This window comes from Pristis pectinata, chromosome 6 (genome assembly GCF_009764475.1).
Source record: "Pristis pectinata isolate sPriPec2 chromosome 6, sPriPec2.1.pri, whole genome shotgun sequence".
In the NCBI taxonomy this organism is placed as follows: domain Eukaryota; kingdom Metazoa; phylum Chordata; class Chondrichthyes; order Rhinopristiformes; family Pristidae; genus Pristis; species Pristis pectinata.
In genome coordinates, this window is record NC_067410.1 from 96,835,094 (window position 1) to 96,853,867 (window position 18,774).

The following is an 18,774-nucleotide window of genomic DNA, read 5'->3' on the forward strand; positions in this document are numbered from 1 at the left end:
ACAGCAGCAGATATTGGAAGAGCCATTATGCACTTAAATGGATGGAAATGAGTACCTTCAGAAACAGGATTGACTGGATGAATTGTCAGTTTTGATTTCTGGCAAAAGAACTGACATGAGTGAATTAAACCAATCTCTATCGGAGGAAGAAAAAAAGCCTAAGAATTTGCAAAGCTTCTCAGTGAGTGAAAGGTGTATTTAAGAAACTACAGGGAGTCTGGCCAATGAATTAACGGGTTTAGAAGAAGAAAGTCTTTCATTATAGAGTCATACAGCACAGAAACTGGCCTTTCACCCACCAGGTCCATGCCGCCCATTGCACCCATGTACACTAATCCCATTTACCTGCATTAGGTCCATGTCTTTGGCCATTCAGGTACTTGTGTGGCCAATGAATTAACGGGTTTAGAAGAAGAAATTCTTTCATTATAGAGTCATACAGCACAGAAACTGGCCTTTCACCCACCAGGTCCATGCCGCCCATTGCACCCATGTACACTAATCCCATTTACCTGCATTAGGTCCATGTCTTTGGCCATTCAGGTACTTGTATAGGGGCTTCTTAAATGTTATGAGAATATCTGCCTTCACGACCTCTTCAGGCAGCGCATTCCAGACCCCAACCACCCTCTGCATGAAAAAAACTCCCCATCAGATCCCCTCTGGACTTCCTACATCTCACCTTAAACCTAGGCCTTCTTTGACACCTGCACTTGGGAAAAAGATTCCTACTATATATTCTGTCTATCCCCTCATAATTTATATACCTCCATCAGATCACTACTTAGCTCCAGGCAAAAACAAACCCAGCCTATCCAGTTTTCCCTTATAACTGTAATGTCCCAATCCATGCAACATCCCAATGGATTCCCTCTGCACCTCTTCTGTGCTAGCACATCCATGCTATAGTGTGATGACCAGGATTACACACAAGGATTTTGAAATGGGACTGAGCAAACTAAATTGAGTCTTCAGGTGGAGTTGCAAGTTTTGCAAGATGGGTAGCTGATAATTGGGAAATGCTAAAGCAGTCATTTGTGGAAGAAGTAGGAAAACAGGCTTCAGACAGGAGGTTTGTACAATCTAGTTGGTACAATAACAAACTAATGCTTTGAAGTGGGATTTTAAAATTGAGTGCCCAGATAATAAACAATGTACTGGAGGAACGTTTCGTGTTGATGTCGACAATTTCTTTCCTCCTACAGATGCTGCATGACCTGCTGAGCTCCTCCAGCACATTGTTTGTTGATCCAGATTCCAACATCTGCAGTCCCTTGTGTCTCCTGAGTGCCCAGCTGTTGGGAGAGGCAGTATTGGAGAAGAAACTAGTGGAAAAGATGGTCCAAGTTGCTCTACAAGCTGGAGAGAAACTAAAGGAGGTGTACAGGGAGTGATTGCAACACATTGTTAAGAATCGTCCATAGAAAAATGATGCTGAGTGACTTCAAATCTTCAAGAACGACGTTGCACAACACCATTTGGGAAAAGAAACAGACACTACAGATGACCACAAGCTGCAGGCAGGATAAAGCTAACCAATACATCAAGAATGGGAACAATACTGTATACTCAGGACAGAGAGAAGTTGACACTATGAAGCCAGAGTGCGAAGGAGATTGATGACATATACTGGAATGAACAAGAGATGGTTACTAAGTAAACACAGGAGATTTAAAGAGAACATAGATCAGAATTTCATCGTTTAGGGTATCCATCTCAGGTGTCAAATCAGTGCTGCTTATGGAACTTATGGATTGTGAACGCTTAGTCCATGAAAGACGCAACAGGCGGATGTTAAGTCATTGCAGTTTCATTCATAATTTGGACCACTGAAGACGAACCACTCGTTAATGAGTGGATCATGGGTCCTCTTGGTGTACATGATTGTTGATGGAGATAAAACCCAGGGTATGTCTTTCAAAAAGGGGGAAAGCATTGGATTGATCCACTACTAAGGTTCAAAAGGAAAGAAGCATAGGAGAGAAGAACAGTTTGGGAACTGGCAGAATAAAGGGGAGGCAAGGATGCAAGGCAATGTGTAAGCAAAGGCAAAATGGTGTAGAGTTCCCAGAACAGGCAAAGTAGATTTCTTGGTACTCAGTATTGTACTAAGTTACATTATATAATTGTATTTGTTGTACAGATGATGCCAAGATGATAATACAGATCACTTAATGCAAACATATTCAAAGTTATGAGGATAATTTAAGTAATATATCAATTGTAGAGGAGTTAGCCAGGTAAAATATGTATAGGACCAATGTGAGAAGGTGATTCATTGGAACTACTAATGTCTGAAGAAGATACTAATTAATATTAAGTGCAGTATATATGAATGTGAGTGTACCTTTTACAGACAACTGTACTATGTGGAAAACACGATGATGCTGGAGGAACTCAGCAGGCCAGGCAGCATCTGCCTGGCCTGCTGAGTTCCTCCAGCATCATCGTGTTTTTCATCTGGATTCCAGCATCTGCAGTCCCTTGTTTCTCTAGTTCTTCTCCACGGATGCTGCCTGGCCTGCTGAGTTCCTCCAGCATCATCGTGTTTTTCATTTGGATTCCAGTATCTGCAGTCCCCTGTTTCTCTGTACTATGTGGTATGACTTTTGATACAGTATTGTAACAGTCACTGATCTTAGTTGATTGCTGACTACTTTTAATAAAAGGTATTTGATAATAACTCTACTATTATTATTTGTGTCAATAAACAACTAAACAAAAGAGCTTACGGACACTGAAGTTTAGGATGTTGCTGTTTGGGTGAGTGCCAGGTCACCAAATGTTGATGGATTGAAAATCATGAACCAGTTTTGCTCAGGGTATGATTCTGATGTACAAACAGAAAGTAAGCCCACAGAAAAGGTAAAGATAGCATGGTCTCCTTTAAAGCTGAGTTGTATGGAATCTATAGGTGGGTTCAGAAAGAAACCAGAAGGTCAATGCAGGAGTATTTGCCAATGATATTACGGTATTGATCTGTTCTCAGAATGTCCAATCAAAATGGCCTGGTGCTATGATTGTCGCAGAATAGGGCATAATGCATTGAGCGCAAGTCGCCAAAGAAAGCAACTGCGAGCAAAGGGTAGTAATTGCTGGATGCAAACAACAAAAGTATAAAACGATGTACTGGGTTACGAGGCACATGTTGGAACAGGATGATGCAGAGGTGAAACACGTATATTAAATGGATTTTATTGTGACAATAAGTAATGAACAATGACAATTCAGGTAAAATCACTTTATTTATTCAGAATGCATTGATAGGTACTGTATGTGTTTCAATGCTGCTCATCACCAGTCTGATACAAGCCATGATGGGCATCAAAAATACCTCAAGCCTTTTCTGTTGAGTTTGCAAGTTGTTTTGGGCATCCATTCAGAGGGACACCAATTTATGGAGGAGATAAACTTTCGCAGCCAGTAAAGACTAATAGTTATTGGTTGAGGGTATCCAGCAGTGATTATGAATGTTGATTAGACTGAGTGACTCAAATTGAGGAAATGTGTGCTTGAATTGAAATGTTGGGCATTGAAGAGATCCAGAAGCCATTCATACTTCAAGATACACCAGCCCCCTCCAAGCAGACAATTGGTTAGTTCTACATGAGGTGAGCCAATAAGTGCTGATCTAACAGACACTGCCATACCAGAGTCACGGCAGTCTAGAACATAGAACATAGAACACTACAGCACAGTACAGGCCCTACAGCCCACAATGTTGTGCCAACATTTTATCCTGCTCTAAGATCTATTTAACCCTTCCCTCCCACATAGCCCCCTATTTTTCTACCATTCATATGTCTATCTAAGAGTCTCTTAAATGTCCCTAATGTATCTGCCCCCACAACCTCTGCAGGCAGTGCATTCCACGCACCCACCAATCTGTGTAAAAAAACTTACCACTGACATCCCCCTTATACCTTCCTCCTATCACCTTAAAATTATGTCCCCTCGTGTTAGCCATTGTCGCACTGGGAAAAAGTCTCTGACTGTCCACTCGATCTATGTCTCTTATCATCTTGTACACCTCTATCAAGTCACCTCTCTCCAAAGAGAAAAGCCCTAGCTTGCTCAATCTATCCTCATAAGATATGGTCACCAATCCAGGCAACATCCTGGTAAATCTCCTCTACACCCTCTCTAAAGCCTCCACACCCTTCCTATAATGAGGCGACCAGAACTGAACACAGTACTCCAAGTGTGGTCTGACCAGAGTTCTACAGAGCTGCAACATTACCTCACGGCTCTTGAGCTCAATACCCCGACTAATGAAGGCCAACACTCCATATGCCTTCTTAACAACCCGATCGACCTGCGTGGCAACGTTGAGGGATCTATGGACGTGGACCCTAAGATCCCTTTGTTCCTCCACACTGCTAAGAGTCCTGCCATTAACCTTGTATTCTGACTTCAACTTCGATCTCCCCAAGTGTATCACTTCACACTTATCCAGGTTGACCTCCATCTGCCACTTCTCAGCCCAGGTCTGCATTCTATCAATATCCTGTTGTAATCTACAGTAACTTTCTACACTATCCACAACACCACCAACCTTTGTATCATCGGCAAACTAATAATCCACCCTTCCACATCCACATCCAAGTCATTTATAAAAATCATAGAGCAGGGACCCCAGAACAGATCCTTGTGGAACACCACTGGTCACCGACCTCCAGGCAGAATATGCTCCATCGACCACCACCCTCTGTCTTCTATGGGTGAGCCAATTCTGAATCCACACAGCCAAGTTTCCCTGGATTCCATGCTTCCTGACTTTCTGAATGAGCCTTCCATGAGGAACCTTATCAAACACCTTACTAAAATCCATGTACACCATATCCACTGCTCTACATTCATCAACATGCTTTGTCACATCCTCAAAGAATTCAATCAGGCTCATGAGGCACGATTTACCCCTCACAGAGCCATGCTGACTGTCCCTAATCAGCCTATGCTTCTCTGAAAGCCCATAAATCTTGTCTCTAAGAACCTTCTCCAGTAATTTGCCCACCACTGAAGTAAGACTCACTGGTCTGTAATTCCCAGGGTTATACCTACTCCCTTTCTTAAACAAAGGAACAACATTTGCCACCTTCCAATCATCTGGCACTACTCCTGTGGCCAGTGAGGATGCAAAGATTGTCACCAAAGGCACAGCAATCTCTTCTCTAGCTTCCCATAATAACCTTGGATATATCCCATCCGGCCCCGGCGACTTTTCTATCCTAATGTTTTTCAATAGTTCCAGAACATCCTCTTTTCTCACGTTGACATGTCCTAGCATATCAGCCTGTTGTACACCATCCTCACAAACGTCAAGGTCTCTTTCTCTGGTGAACACTGAAGCAAAGTATTCATTAAGGACCTTCTCTACCTCTTCCGACTCCAGGCACATGTTTCCTCTTTTATCCCTGATCGGTCCTACCCTCACTCTAGTCATCCTCTTATTCTACACATACATGTAGAATGCCTTGGGGTTTTCTTTGATTCTCCTCACCAAGGCCTTCTCATGCCCCCTTCTAGCTATCCTTAGTCCATTCTTAAGCTCCCTCCTGGCTACCTTGTAACTCTCCAGAGCCCTCTCTTATCCATGCTTTCTAAACCTCAGCTAAGCTTCTTTCTTCCTCTTGACAAGATATTCTACATCTCGTGTCAACCACGGTTCCTCTACCATCCTTACCCTGCCTCAGTGGGACAAACTTATCTTGAGCCCTATGCAAGTATTCCTTAAACAACCTCCACATTTCCACTGTGCACTTCCACAACAGACCATTCATTAATTGAGAAGATGAGCATAAGTACCATGGCGTCACGGTAGTGTAGCGGTTAGTGTAAAGCTATTACAACGTTAGCGACCCAGGTTCGATTCCGCTGCTGTCTGTAAGGAGCTTGTACGTTCTCCCTGCATCTGCGTGGGTTTCCTCCGGGTGTTCCGGTCTCCTCTCACATTCCAAAGATGTACAGGTTAGGAGCTGTGGGCATGCTATGTTGGCGCCGGAAGAGCGGCAACACTTGCGGGCTGCCCCCAGCACATTCTCTGTAACGCAAAGAGACACATTTCACTGTGTGTTTCGATGTACATGTGACTAATAAATAAATAAATGTCTCTAAAATAAGTAGAATTTGGGATTAAAGCATGAAGAAGATAAGTGACTTCCTCAGCAAAAGCAGGTGTGATGATCAAGATATAGGATGAGATAAGCCAGAAGCTGGGTGTATATAGATAATGGCTGCATCCGAAGGAGATTGTTAAAAGATAAATTACAGTGAAATTATCCTGTCGTGAATAGAATGGTGAAACACCCAGAAGTGGGTATCGTGAGAGTCAGTAATATTAATGAAGAAGACTCCTTTCAGAAAATAGAGTACTGAGAACACTTTTGAAAACTGTCATTACAGAAGAGGGAATGCTGGTGGTGTTGAGGTGTATAACAGTGGATAAATCCTCAGAGCCTGAGCAAGTGTGTCCTGTTATGTTGTGGGAAGCAAGGTAAGAAATCGTGGAGGCCCTGGCAGTGGTTTTTGTATCTTCCTTAGCCACAGGCGAGGTGCCGGAAGACTGGACGGTGGCTAATGTGCTTTTATTTAAGAAGGGTTGCAAGGACAAGCCTAACATCAGTGGTAGGTTTAAGGTGAGAGAGGAAAGGCTTAAACGGGACCTGAGAGGCAGGTTTTTCACACAGAAGGTGGGTGTGTAAGTGAAACGAGCTGCCAGAGGAATTGGTAGAGGGAGGTAAAATTACAACTTTTAAAAGGCATTTGGACAGTTACATGGATAGGAAAGGTTTAGGGGGATATGGGTCAAATGTAGACACATGGGACTAGCGCAGGAAGACACCTTGGTCGGGTTGGACGAGTTGGGTCTAAAGGTCTGTTTCTGTGCTGTATAACTCAATGACTCCAAAAGCCTCTGCAGTGTGGGCTGTTAAAATTGTTGTCATCAAGAGCCATGGACATGCTTCCTTGACTTTAGGGCCGCAACTACATGAAATACTGCATTATAGTTGAAGCAGGACGGATGGGCAGAGGTGTTCATAAAGGAAGCACCAGCTGACATTATCATGATGTGGAAAAACAAATTTGCAGAGCAGTGCATCAAACAAGCTAGAATAGTAGATGATGGTGAGATGTTCCAAAGTGGAGAACAGCTCATTTGAGCAGACTAAGTTCAGAATATCATTTTGTCAGTAGCAAAACATTTTCAGAGCATTGGAATACTCACAATACTATAAAGCAAGCAGTTCGGAGGAGGAGTCTGTCATCTGTTTGGGCAGAATGTAGTAACCAGCTCATTAGAGTGTTAGGACCATGGCTATGGTATTGGAAGGATCCACAGATATGATGAAAGATGGGAAGCTGCTGCAGAGAGGTTATTTCATGAGAATCAGATATTGCTGTACCAGTGGATGAGATTACATAACTCTCGGGGAAGAGTTTGATGTTTACAGTGTTTCTTTTGCTTACAGAGTTATGAACAGACTGAATCAAGCTCAGACTCAGCTGGATGTCTTGGGGGAGAAATATACTTCACAGTGGAGATGATTCAACATCTCATGAGTGATGTTACACAAGGCCTGGACTAACTGATGTCAGCTTAATAAGGTCAGAATGAACCGAGAGAGACTGAACACATTTATGGCCAAATTGTGAGCATTGGAAATAATCCAGAGTGGAAAAGTCAGAGGTGATGACTTTCTAACATCAACAGACAGCAGGAAAGAGAAAAGGTTCAGTGTGTCTGTAGAAAATCAAGAAACGAGACAGAACGAGAGCAGAGGCAAGTAAAATAAGGAGCCTTAAGAAGGAATTGAAGTGAAAAAATGCGATGGCTGGGTTCTTATTAAAATGCTGAAAATAATGTAACTTCCATAATGACTGTTAAGTTTTATTAAACTGTGTCAAGTTTAGTGGTGCAGTCAATGTTCAGAAACTATATTATATAATATATTTATGGTTAAGTATAGTTAAGTAGCAATTGCAGTACAGGATGTGAGATCAGTTATGTAGTTAGTTTATTTGTGGAAGTGATTTACAGAAACTATTGGTTCCTGGAATGGATACTGCAGAGATTTATAGTTTAGCCTGTAAGGTAGAATTTGTAGTTAAGAGAACTAAAGCAATGAGTAAATTCGTATTTAATTTAATCTAAGAACTATATACACCATGCAGGTAATAAATTGCTGATCTCATTTAGTATATGTAGATAGTTGATGGTTTGTATCAATTTGTTACTTTTTAAGGGGAAACCGTGTAATACCTTTAATTTAAGAACTGCCTGCTCTTTGTAGTCTTACTTTTGATACATTGCTGTAGCAGTCACGGCTGTTAGCTGAACATTGACTGCCTTCAGTAATGGTATGCCTTGTTGGTAGCTCGATACGTGCCTTAAGTGAACTCCAAAATGTCAGGACCAAGGGGTACTGGTTACAACTTGCACAGAAGAGCTTAGTAAACAAGGAGACTAAGTAACTGAGTGAAGGCATGACTGGCTGAATCTACAGTTTTGTTTAATGTAACTACTTCACCAATCTTATAAGTTCAGAGGTGTAAGTAGTTTAACTGATTGTATGGGTATATTTTCTTTATTTTAAATTTAAGGGGAAAGCAATGCAGTGGATGGAGGTACCTCTAAGAACTGGTTTGGATCTTGTAATATGGCTCTGATACAAGATCACAATATGACAAGACAAAGGAGCAGAAGTAGGCCATTCGGCCCATCGAGTCTGCTCCATGAGCTAAACTAAACTATTCCTATCTAGCCCCAATTTACAGCCTTTTCCCATATCCCTTGATACCTTGACTAATTAGATAGCTATCAATCTCCTCCTTAAGCACCCCCAATGATCGGGCCTCCACAACTGTATGTGGCAAAGAATTCCATAAATCCACAACCCTCTGGCTAAAGAAATTTCTCCTCATTTCTGTTCTAAGACTGTGCCCTCTAGTCCTGGACTCACCCACCAAGGAAAACAGCTTAGCCACATCTACTCTGTCCAGTCCTTTCAACATTCAAAATGTTTCTATGAGGTCCCCTCTCATTCTTCTGTACTCCAGTGAGTACAGTCCAAGAGTCGACAAACATTTTTGAAGATTAATTTCTTCAATAATGGACATTCTGTTTAAAGCTCTATATTTGTCTAATTGTAGCGAAAAACCTATAGATAACGATATCAGCAGCAAACACCCAGGTACAGGATCAGAGCTCTCAGGGACACCCAAACAAAAATGCAGATGACTTTACCTTGACAACAATCACATATCTGATCCATCGCTGCATCTGAACCAAACCCACTAATGTCTGTTGTAACTGAGTCCTAAGCAAAGATACAGGTATTTCTTCTTTGAAGTATCAGATAAGAAGGTCTGCTTCATTCTGTCAGGGCTTGCTTTCCTGTTTAAGGGCCTTACTGTTTGTTCATCACATATTTATTCTCCAGTGTGGCAGCAGTAATATCCGATATTTGTTGCAGTTATTGACATCTTGACTGTGTGTACTGCTTCCTTCTTGCTGAGGCAGGAGCATTAGAGCAAAGTTTCTGATGTACTAGTTGCTGTCAGCAGTTGAGTTTACTTCACAACTTCATCAGGCAGAGTAAAAAAAACTTTCTCAACCCAACTAAATTTCTTGGGGCCTGCTTGATGATTCTCTCCTTCCCCTCTCTCAAATAAGGAAGAAACTTCTAATGCTCCAAAAGCAGAGAGAAAGAAAAAAGAAATCAATAATCTGCTTTTTCCCTTCAATTCATTAATGTTGTAATATATTTCAACAGATACTTAAAGAAGACTGACTGTGGTTGAGGGTAATCAAAATTTCATTGATTTTAGTAGTAACATTTCAATAAGCCTCCATGGGAATTTTTTCTCAGTTTCAAACTTCTACATAGTAGTTTGACTTTTTCACTTTGGCAGTTTGATGTTCTCAGACAGGGTATTACAGGATCTCTACAGATTGTTTCACATTTTGAGGAACTAAAGTTTGGCTGCTGTTTGTTTTAGTTCTTCTCAGTCTGGATAATCACACTTCAGACTGAAGTAAAACTTCCTACAGGCAATGCAACACTTATAGTGATTCACACAGATGGGAACATACTGGCAACGACAGGATTAAATGCATGAAGCATGTCAATAACTCCAGGTAGATTAATGTCATATTTATTTTTTATTGTATCAAAAGGTAGGCTATTCTCGGACAGAGCCTCTTCAGAAGATTTGTGTTTAGTTCGCTGCTGTTCTTTGAAGGGTGGTTATGATTGATTCTCTAGTCACATCATGTACAACCTAAAGCACCAGACAGCTTCAGTGTCTGTTGTTAAACGACTCAAATCACAGCAGGCATTACTTGTGTCAGACTCTCCTTCAAAGATGCCAGGTCAGCTGATGTCAGCTGATCCAGCACCACCAGCTCTCTTCACAGTTCATCTTGATCTGTTCCTCATTTATTCAGTGCTTGGATCCACTTTGCCCATCGTTCTTCACACCTGCCCATTCTGTTCCTTCAAACCTACCATCTGCACCATCTCCTTCCTTCATCACAATGTTGTGATCAAAATTAATTACACCATTGGGAACAAAACAAGAAGACAATGACAATAGTGTATGCAGTTTCCAAGACTGACATTATAAGACTTTCTCAGGAGTAGGTGGAACCAAATTTACTACGATGATAGCAGTAATTTGGAAACACAAGTAGAGTGCAACCAGAAAAGAGAATTGGACCATAGAGGAAATGCATGCCAACATAGCATGCCCACAACTTCCTAACCCATATGTCTTTAGAATGTGGGAGGAAACCGGAGCACCTGGAGGAAACCCACACAGACACAGGGAGAATGTACAAACTCCTTATAGACTGCGGCTGGAATTGAACCTGAGGTTGCTAGAACTTGAGGGCTTGAGTTATAGTGCGAGGTTGGGCAGGCTAGGACTTTATTCCTTTGGATGTAGGAGACTGAGGGGTGACCTTATAGAGGTGTATAAAAAAATGAGGGACATAGATAGGGTGAATGCACACAGTCTTTTTTCCCAGGGAGAGGAAACCAAAAAATAGAGGACACAGGTTTAATATTTGAAAGGGACCTGAGGGGCAACTTCTTCACACAGAGGGTGGTGCATATATGGAATGAACTGCCAGAGGAAGTGGTTGAGGCAGGTATAATAACAACATTCAAAAGACATTTGCATAAATATATGGATAAGACAGGTTTAGAAGGACATGGGCCAAACACGAACAAATGGGGCTAACTTAGGTGGGCATCTTGGTCGGCATGGACAGGTTGAGCTGAAGGCCTGTTTCCATGCTGTATTACTCTATGACTCTATGATATGCAGCACACTGCTTGAAACTAGCCCTTAATTTGCTGTCAAGAGTGCTCAGTGGCTATTTCAAGTTCTGTTTGAATCCCTGATCCAGAGGGAAGGATTTTTGCATTTTGTCCACTTGTTCATGCTTGTTCAGTGAATGGCTTCTGGCAATGTGCTGTCAGATAGTGTGCATGGCAGTTAGGGGAGGTTTACTGCTCTGCTCTTCCTGATGTGAATACTTCTGAAAGTTAACACCAGGGGAACCACCTCAGCTAGGAAAATAGCAGAAAGTCTTAAAATTATCCAAAAAAATTTCAAGGTGCAGAACTGGTCTGCTTCTCAGAAGTGTAAGTGTATTAAGGACATCAAATCAGCAGCTTTAATTTATGAAGAACAGAGGAAGGAAATAATATTTACTCCTGTGGATGCAAGTGAGGCAATCGTCTACGTATTCATGGATTGTGTGTTTGCCAAGCAGGTCTGGTAAAGGATTCAATGGTTGTCGTTGAGGTTCACCCCAAGCAGCTGCATAACAGAGGACGCTGTGATATATCGACTGTTCCCAGTGACGCATAATGAGTCAAACATCAACTGCTGCTGGAAGATCATCAACCTACTGAATGACACATTTTAGTCTTCTTAAAATGTATTGATCTTCCTGTTAGGAGATGTCTATAAGTTAATGCTGCTGACTGGCATATTCCAAGGTGCAGAGGTACATGAGAAAGGTGAAGTTCAGTGCAGCCACTGCAAAGAATTTGTGGCGAAGGATCACAGTCTAGGGCCCTGCCACCACCGGACACTGAGGGACTGAGTCCTGTGCATTGGGTATTGGTATTGTTTTATTCTTGTCACATGTGCTGAGATACAGTGAAAAGCTTTTGTGTAACAGCATCTAAAATGCTTCATGAGTGTATTGTTAAGGAGGTTACATAAGTGCTCACCAATTTTTATTGATGTACCTCAGAAAGCATCCTATTTGGATCCATCATGGCTTGGTATGGCAACTGCTCTGCCTGGGATGGCAAGAAACTGCAGACTTGTGGACACAGATCAGCACATCACAGAAACCAGCCTCCCCTCCATGGATTCTGTCTACACTTTTCGCTGCCTTGGTAAAGCAGCCAACATAATCAAAGACCCCACCCACCCCAGACATTCTCCCTCTTCTCCCTTCTCCTATTGGGCAGAAGATACAAAAGCCTGAAAGCATGTACCACTAGGCTCAAAGACAGCTTCTATCCTGCTGTTATAAGATTATTGAACGGTTCCCTAGTACAATAATATGGACTCTTGACCTCACAATCTACCTCATTATGACATTGTACATTATTGTCTACCTTCTCTGTAGCTGTTACACTTTATTCTGCCTTCTGTTATTGTTTTACCTTGTACTACCTTAGTGCACTGTGTAATGAATTGATCTGTATGAACGGTATGCAAGACAAGTCTTTCACTGTATTTCGGTACAAGTGACAATAATAAGCCAATTCCAATTCCAAGTGGTGTTGACACATTGTAAGCAAATTTAGAGAAAAACTTGTACCAATTATTTTTCTGTGTATTATTACGAATAAAGAAAAAAGTATTTTAAAAAACTGGTGGAAATTCAAAGTGAATTTTGTGCCAAATTTGAGATCCTCATTTTCAAGCATCTTTCTCCTCTGTAGGCCAAAGGCTATGCTGGAACACTGAGAGTGATAACGAGTTTCATTGTTGAAGTCTGTTTTCGTTGAGAGGTAGTTCCTGAATATGCACTTCTGGGGATCTTTATTGTTGCAGATACAGTGGGGACAAATTGATAGAGGACCTTTGTCTCGGGAATGTTGAATGCAAGTGCCATTCTCTCATAAACCAGTGAATGATGACTTAGAGTGGACTGTGGCTCTGTGAAAAGTTAGCTCTTAAATATATTACCCATTCACAAAACAGGATGAAATGTCTCATGCAAATAGCTTCCTGTACAGAGTACATAATTTTACTTGTATCTTAATTGTTACATTGCCACTGTGCTAATTGTAGAAATATCTGAACCAGATTAAATAAAGAACAATTTACAGTTCTGCAACCCTTAGATCACAAAGCAAGTCTTTTTCCCACGTTTTACATTTTATAAAGAAGAAAGAATTGAAATTATATAATGTCTTTCAGTCTGATGGAATAACCTGAAGCACTTCACGGCCAATTAATTACATTGTAAATGTGGTCACTTGTTATGTAGAAAATCCAAAGGTAGCAAATGTATGCGCAGTAAGGTCTCACATGCAGCAATGCAGTTAATCTTGGTTAATGGATGAATATTGTTCAGTTCACCAGGAGGTCTCCCTGCTTCTCTTCGACAATGTTCCAGGAATTCTTACATCCAGCTGACCAGGCAAATGAAAACTCAATTCAATGTCTTAGGGTAGGAATTAATTCATTAATGAGTAGAAAAGCAGGCACAATGAGGACTAATTTGAGAGATCAAAAACCTGCACCCAAGGACACCTGATATCAGACTAATTTTATATCTGCTTTTGTTTCAGCCACTCACCCTGCAGCCTACTTAGTGTTGAGATTTTGCCTGCTAATGTTGCTGATGCTGGCAGTATTTCTGGCAGATTGATATGCTCCATATGAAAGCTCTGCTGATTTTGTTACTTGTTCAGAGATTTTGGATAGCTGCGTTGCTACAGTAAAATGAAATTTTCTGTGTGCTTTACCAGACACCTCACATCAAGTATCTTTTTTGGTTATGATAGTGATAAATGAATTTAATCATTAGGAAACCCTCAGTCCTGTCACGTCCCTTTGCTCTTAATATGGGCTATGGCTGCATAGTGTTTATGTTACTGGGTGTGTATTCCAGAGAATTGCTTCAGCAATATAGAGACATGAGTTTAAATCCCAATACAGCAGCTGGGGAATTTAAGTCCAGCCAATAAATTAAATAGCTGCTGTGTTGTTCATCTGGTTGACTAATGCCCTTCAGAAAATCCAGTCCAACCTCAATCTCTCACTTTCAGCAATACCGTCTCAGTATCGAGTGAATACCTCACTATTTGTAATCTGCTCCTCATTCTAGTCTGAATATCTCACTATTATGAGCCTCAATCCTTAACAGGTTGGAATTATTATATATTCTCTATTATAAATATGGCTTCAGTTGTGAGAGGTTACCTCAATATCAGTTGCATGAGCCTTTTCCAGCTTGGAAGAATTATCTGCATGCCCACATTATTATCTTCATTGCTACTTTAAAGCAATTGTGTAGTTATACTATTGATTATGGCAGAAGTTTGAAACAAGCTTCTACTTTATGAAGAGCGACATGTAAATTATTGGGTGGTTAAGTACAGGATCATACATTCTTGATTGCCCCAGCCAAGTGCAGTGAATTTCCATGAAGCACAGATGCTGTCAAGGAAGCACTGGATATGAATCTTGCACCACAACATTCTGAAGAGGGCGCTGTGTGCAGAGGTAGCCTCATGTAAATGATCTAGGTTCAAGCCAGTGTTGGCTGCCTTGGGTCAAACTAAAGATTCAGCAGAAACTCGATGCAGATATTCAACCGCTTATTCCCATACACAAATAGAATAGTGTCTATTTCAGGCACAGGTACATTATAGCAGCAGCTTCTGTTTCTTTCACACTTTTAATTCTGCCAGAGCACTTCACAGATGCATTATCAAACAAATTTTGACACTCAAGCATGCTTAAGAGATATGAGGAAACCTTAGCTTGGTCAAAGAGACAGATTTCATGAAGTGTCTTAAAGGAGATGGGAATCTTAGACCTGAGGCAGCTTAAAAGGAAGGGTCACCTATGGCAAAGGAATTACAACTTGGTGAAGGACACACTTTGGTCTACCCGATATTTGTTGGGCTTCTAGTGAAAGGAGACATTGCAAGCGAATGCTGCCAACTGGTACATTTCTAGTTGCCGCTGTGTGCTGAGGGATGCACTGAAGCTTAGTGCAGCCATCACAAAGCCTTTGAGGGGAAGGACCATAGTCTAAGGTCTTTCCACTTAGACCAAGGGACTGGATCTTTCAAATGCTTCATTGTTTAAGGAGGAGACATGAGTGGTGTTGAAGCATTCTAAGAAAATTAATTGAAATGATGTAACAATGAAGGTGGAGAAAATTGAGCGGTAATTATATTTACTGCATATATAATGAATAAAGTATATTTTAGAAATAAATTAAATACAACCAGGATTAAAGAAGGGTAGTTATCTTGGAGAATTGTAAGAGGAGATTTGAAAAATGCAGATAAGGGTACGATGGAGAGCTCTTAAAACAGGAGATCTAACTTTTCAAACTGAGGCTTGGTTTGACTGGAAGTCCATGATTGCCACTGAACACAGGAGTGATGGAGAAATGGGAGAAGTTCTGAGTTGGGCCATGGGCAGCTGAATTTTGGATGGCTCACCTTATGGAGGGTGGAAAATGAGAGGCTGGCCAGGACTGGGCTACAATGGGCATACAAATTCACTTGCAATCATTTCAGTAAAGTCAAAAAATTCAAAGGCGAGTTTATTGTCATATGCACAAGTGCATGTATGCACAGGTAAAATGAAAAACTTACTTGCAGCAGTGGCACAGACACATAGCATCATATAAGCAGCATTTACAAGAAAAACAAATTAAGCATGAATTATACACAATTTTTACAAGAAAGGACACAATCAGAACAAAAAAAAGGTCTATTTTAGTGCAAAATGATCAAAGTGGTCATCGTGTTGCTGTACTATTGTGGTTCGGGTTGTGACAGTTGATTCGAGAACAATGGTTGAGGGGAAGTAGCTGTTCTTGAATCTGGTGATGTGGGACTTCAGGCTTCTGTACCTCCTGCCTGATGGTAGCTGCGAGGAGATGGCATGGCCCGGATGGCAGGGATCTTTAATAATAGATGTTGCCGATAGTAGCAGATAAAGTGAAGCTGCAGCACACTCTGACACATTGCAAGGGGGGGAAACAAGGTACTTATTGATTACTCTTCCCAAATGGCAGGCAGTTCATGTCCAATTAGAGGAACGTGCATGCTTCCTGACTACCATTCTGAGGACCTAGAAGGCACATAGTGCCTGAGAAATGAGTGTCATGTTGTTGAACTTAACCCCTAGAACTATTACAAACATTCAATAGATTTATCCAACAACTTCAAAACTATTTTGATGTATGAGGAAGAGGAAATATTTTAAATCTCACTTATCATTTCCCTGGCCTTCATCTGTCATGGCTTTGCTCAGACTGCCCTTCTGACTGCCTATTCCATTTTCTTCCCTTGTCAAAATTATTTGTGGTGTCACATTCATCTTTGTAAAAAGCCTTTGAGTTGGAATAGGAAGCTGGATATGATTTGTATGGTAATGCAATGATGATGAATTAAATTAAAACTGCTTTTAGAATTTTGTTATTATAAGGCTAAATTAACTATGAAGAATTATCTTCCTGTTCCTTCCATAGATAATCTGGGAAATCTCATCTATTCATGGTGTAAATGTTGACCTAAGTGTACTGACTAAAGTTTGTTGTGGCATACACCTTTCACACCCACAGACAATTGCAGAGATTATTGTCACTCTGTGAACAGGCACAAACATGCTTGTTGTTTTCTTGTAGACCTTAAGTGATAATGAATATACTGCAGGGTGAGATTAAGGATAAACAGATAATCTAATGATCAATTTGATGGAGTCCATTAGATCTAATTATTTTTTTCTAATTTATTTTTATGGGATGTAGACATTGCTGGCAACACCAGCAATAATTGCCCTTGAGAAAAGTTAGGTTTTGAGTTTGCAGACAGCAGAGTAGTTGTCTCTTGTGTTTGTATTTCATCTCCACATTTTCTTTGTTTCACTGGAAGCCACCACTTTTTGTATTCGTAATGCTTTCTGCCACTTTTTGTCTGGCTTTAAGGTTAGGGTCAATGATCATAGTTCTTGTAGGGGTCAGTGGGGGGGGGGGGGGTCACGGAGGTGCAGCAAGCGGAGCTGCTGTCTCACGACTGCAACAACCCGAGTTCAATCCCGACCTCCCATGATATCTGGGTGGAGTTTGCATGTTCTCTCTGTAACTAAATGGGTTTCCTTTGGGTGTTCCAGTTTCCTCCCACATCCCAAAGGCACGAGAGTTAACAGATTAACTGGCTAAATTGTCCATAGTGTGCAGATGAGTGATGGAGGAATGTGGGGAAAATAAAAGTGGCATAAGGTAGATTGGTTCTTAGTGTCCAGCTCGTACTTGGTGGACTGAAGGGCCTGTTTCCTTGCTGTATCACTCCATGACACTTTGGTGTGAAGTAGCATTGGTCAGACCTAGAAGAGCTGCTTCTATATGTGTGAACATAAAGTAGCCAATACATATATAGGATAATCAATAATAAGTTGAATAGGGAATTTAAGCATGCTGAAAATCTGAAATTCACAAACGGAAGGAGTAGTTGAGGTGAATAGTCTTGATGCACTTAAGGGCAAGTTGAACAAGTAAATGAGATACAAAAGAACAGAAGGCAGTGCAGGTAGTTGTTAGAGAGAGGTTCATGTGATCTATAAACACTGGCATGGACCACTTGTGCTGATGGCCTTAAAATTCTATGAATTTTTGGCCTCTGATTTGCCTCTTCAAGATCTCTGTGCTGAAATGGTCAGATTAATCCTTCTTTTAAGGAGACAATTCCATGAAGTAAATGACAAGAGGAAAGAGAAGATTAGGCTAATGATGTGTGATTAAATCCCAATGAGGAGCAGAAATCACAGTCCATAGAAATACCATTATGAGGAATTACTGCTAGTGGCTTAATTTTCATGCAATGTGTTCGCTGGCTTGGATCTCCAGTAGATTTCTTGCCTCAAAGTCAGTAGGTTGTTGGCTCAAACCCCATTTGAAACAGACTGCAGCACTAAATTTAGGCTGGTTCTTCAGTGCAGTACTGAAGGGAGTGTTGCAATGTCAGATGTTAAACCTATGAGATAACTCTCCCTTCAGATGGGCATAAAAGATGCCTAGGCACTATTTCAAAGAGGAGCAGGAGTGATTTCTCCCATGTTACAGCCAATATTTATCCCTTGTCACCAAGCTTATTATCAACTTGCATTGTTGAAGCATTATTTTATTGTTCTTTGTGAGAGCTTGCTCTGTGCATATTAACTGTAACTTTCCCCTATGTTATAGCAGAAACTTTTCTTCAAAACGAGAAACAAAAGACCAGACTGTCGTGCTGGTAGTTAGGACAAGTTTATATGACCCATAATTACTGGTATGGACCAGTTTGGCTGAATGGCCTTGTAAATCTATGACTGAAAACCTCTGTGCCCTACTTAGAACTTTGATGTTGAATTTGCAGACAATAACTCTGCTTCTAAATACGTAATTTCATTATTTGAGAGCAGAAAAGTTTAGGGCAACAAGGTATGATTGAATCCTAAAGACGGGAGCTGCTTTGTTAGTTGTAGAGTGTTCTAGGCTGTCTTGCAGTTGCA

General features: G+C 41.0%; 1 long non-coding RNA gene across 1 annotated transcript in view; it reads right to left on the reverse strand.

Moving 5' to 3' along the window:
- Positions 1 to 5,784: 5,784 nt before the first annotated feature.
- LOC127571980 (uncharacterized) overlaps positions 5,785 to 18,774 on the reverse strand; it is a 230,350-nt gene continuing 217,360 nt past the window's right edge. Inside the window, exon 3 of the long non-coding RNA XR_007956541.1 lies at positions 5,785 to 6,040. This is a non-coding gene — a long non-coding RNA (uncharacterized LOC127571980). The remainder of the gene's footprint in view (positions 6,041 to 18,774) is intronic.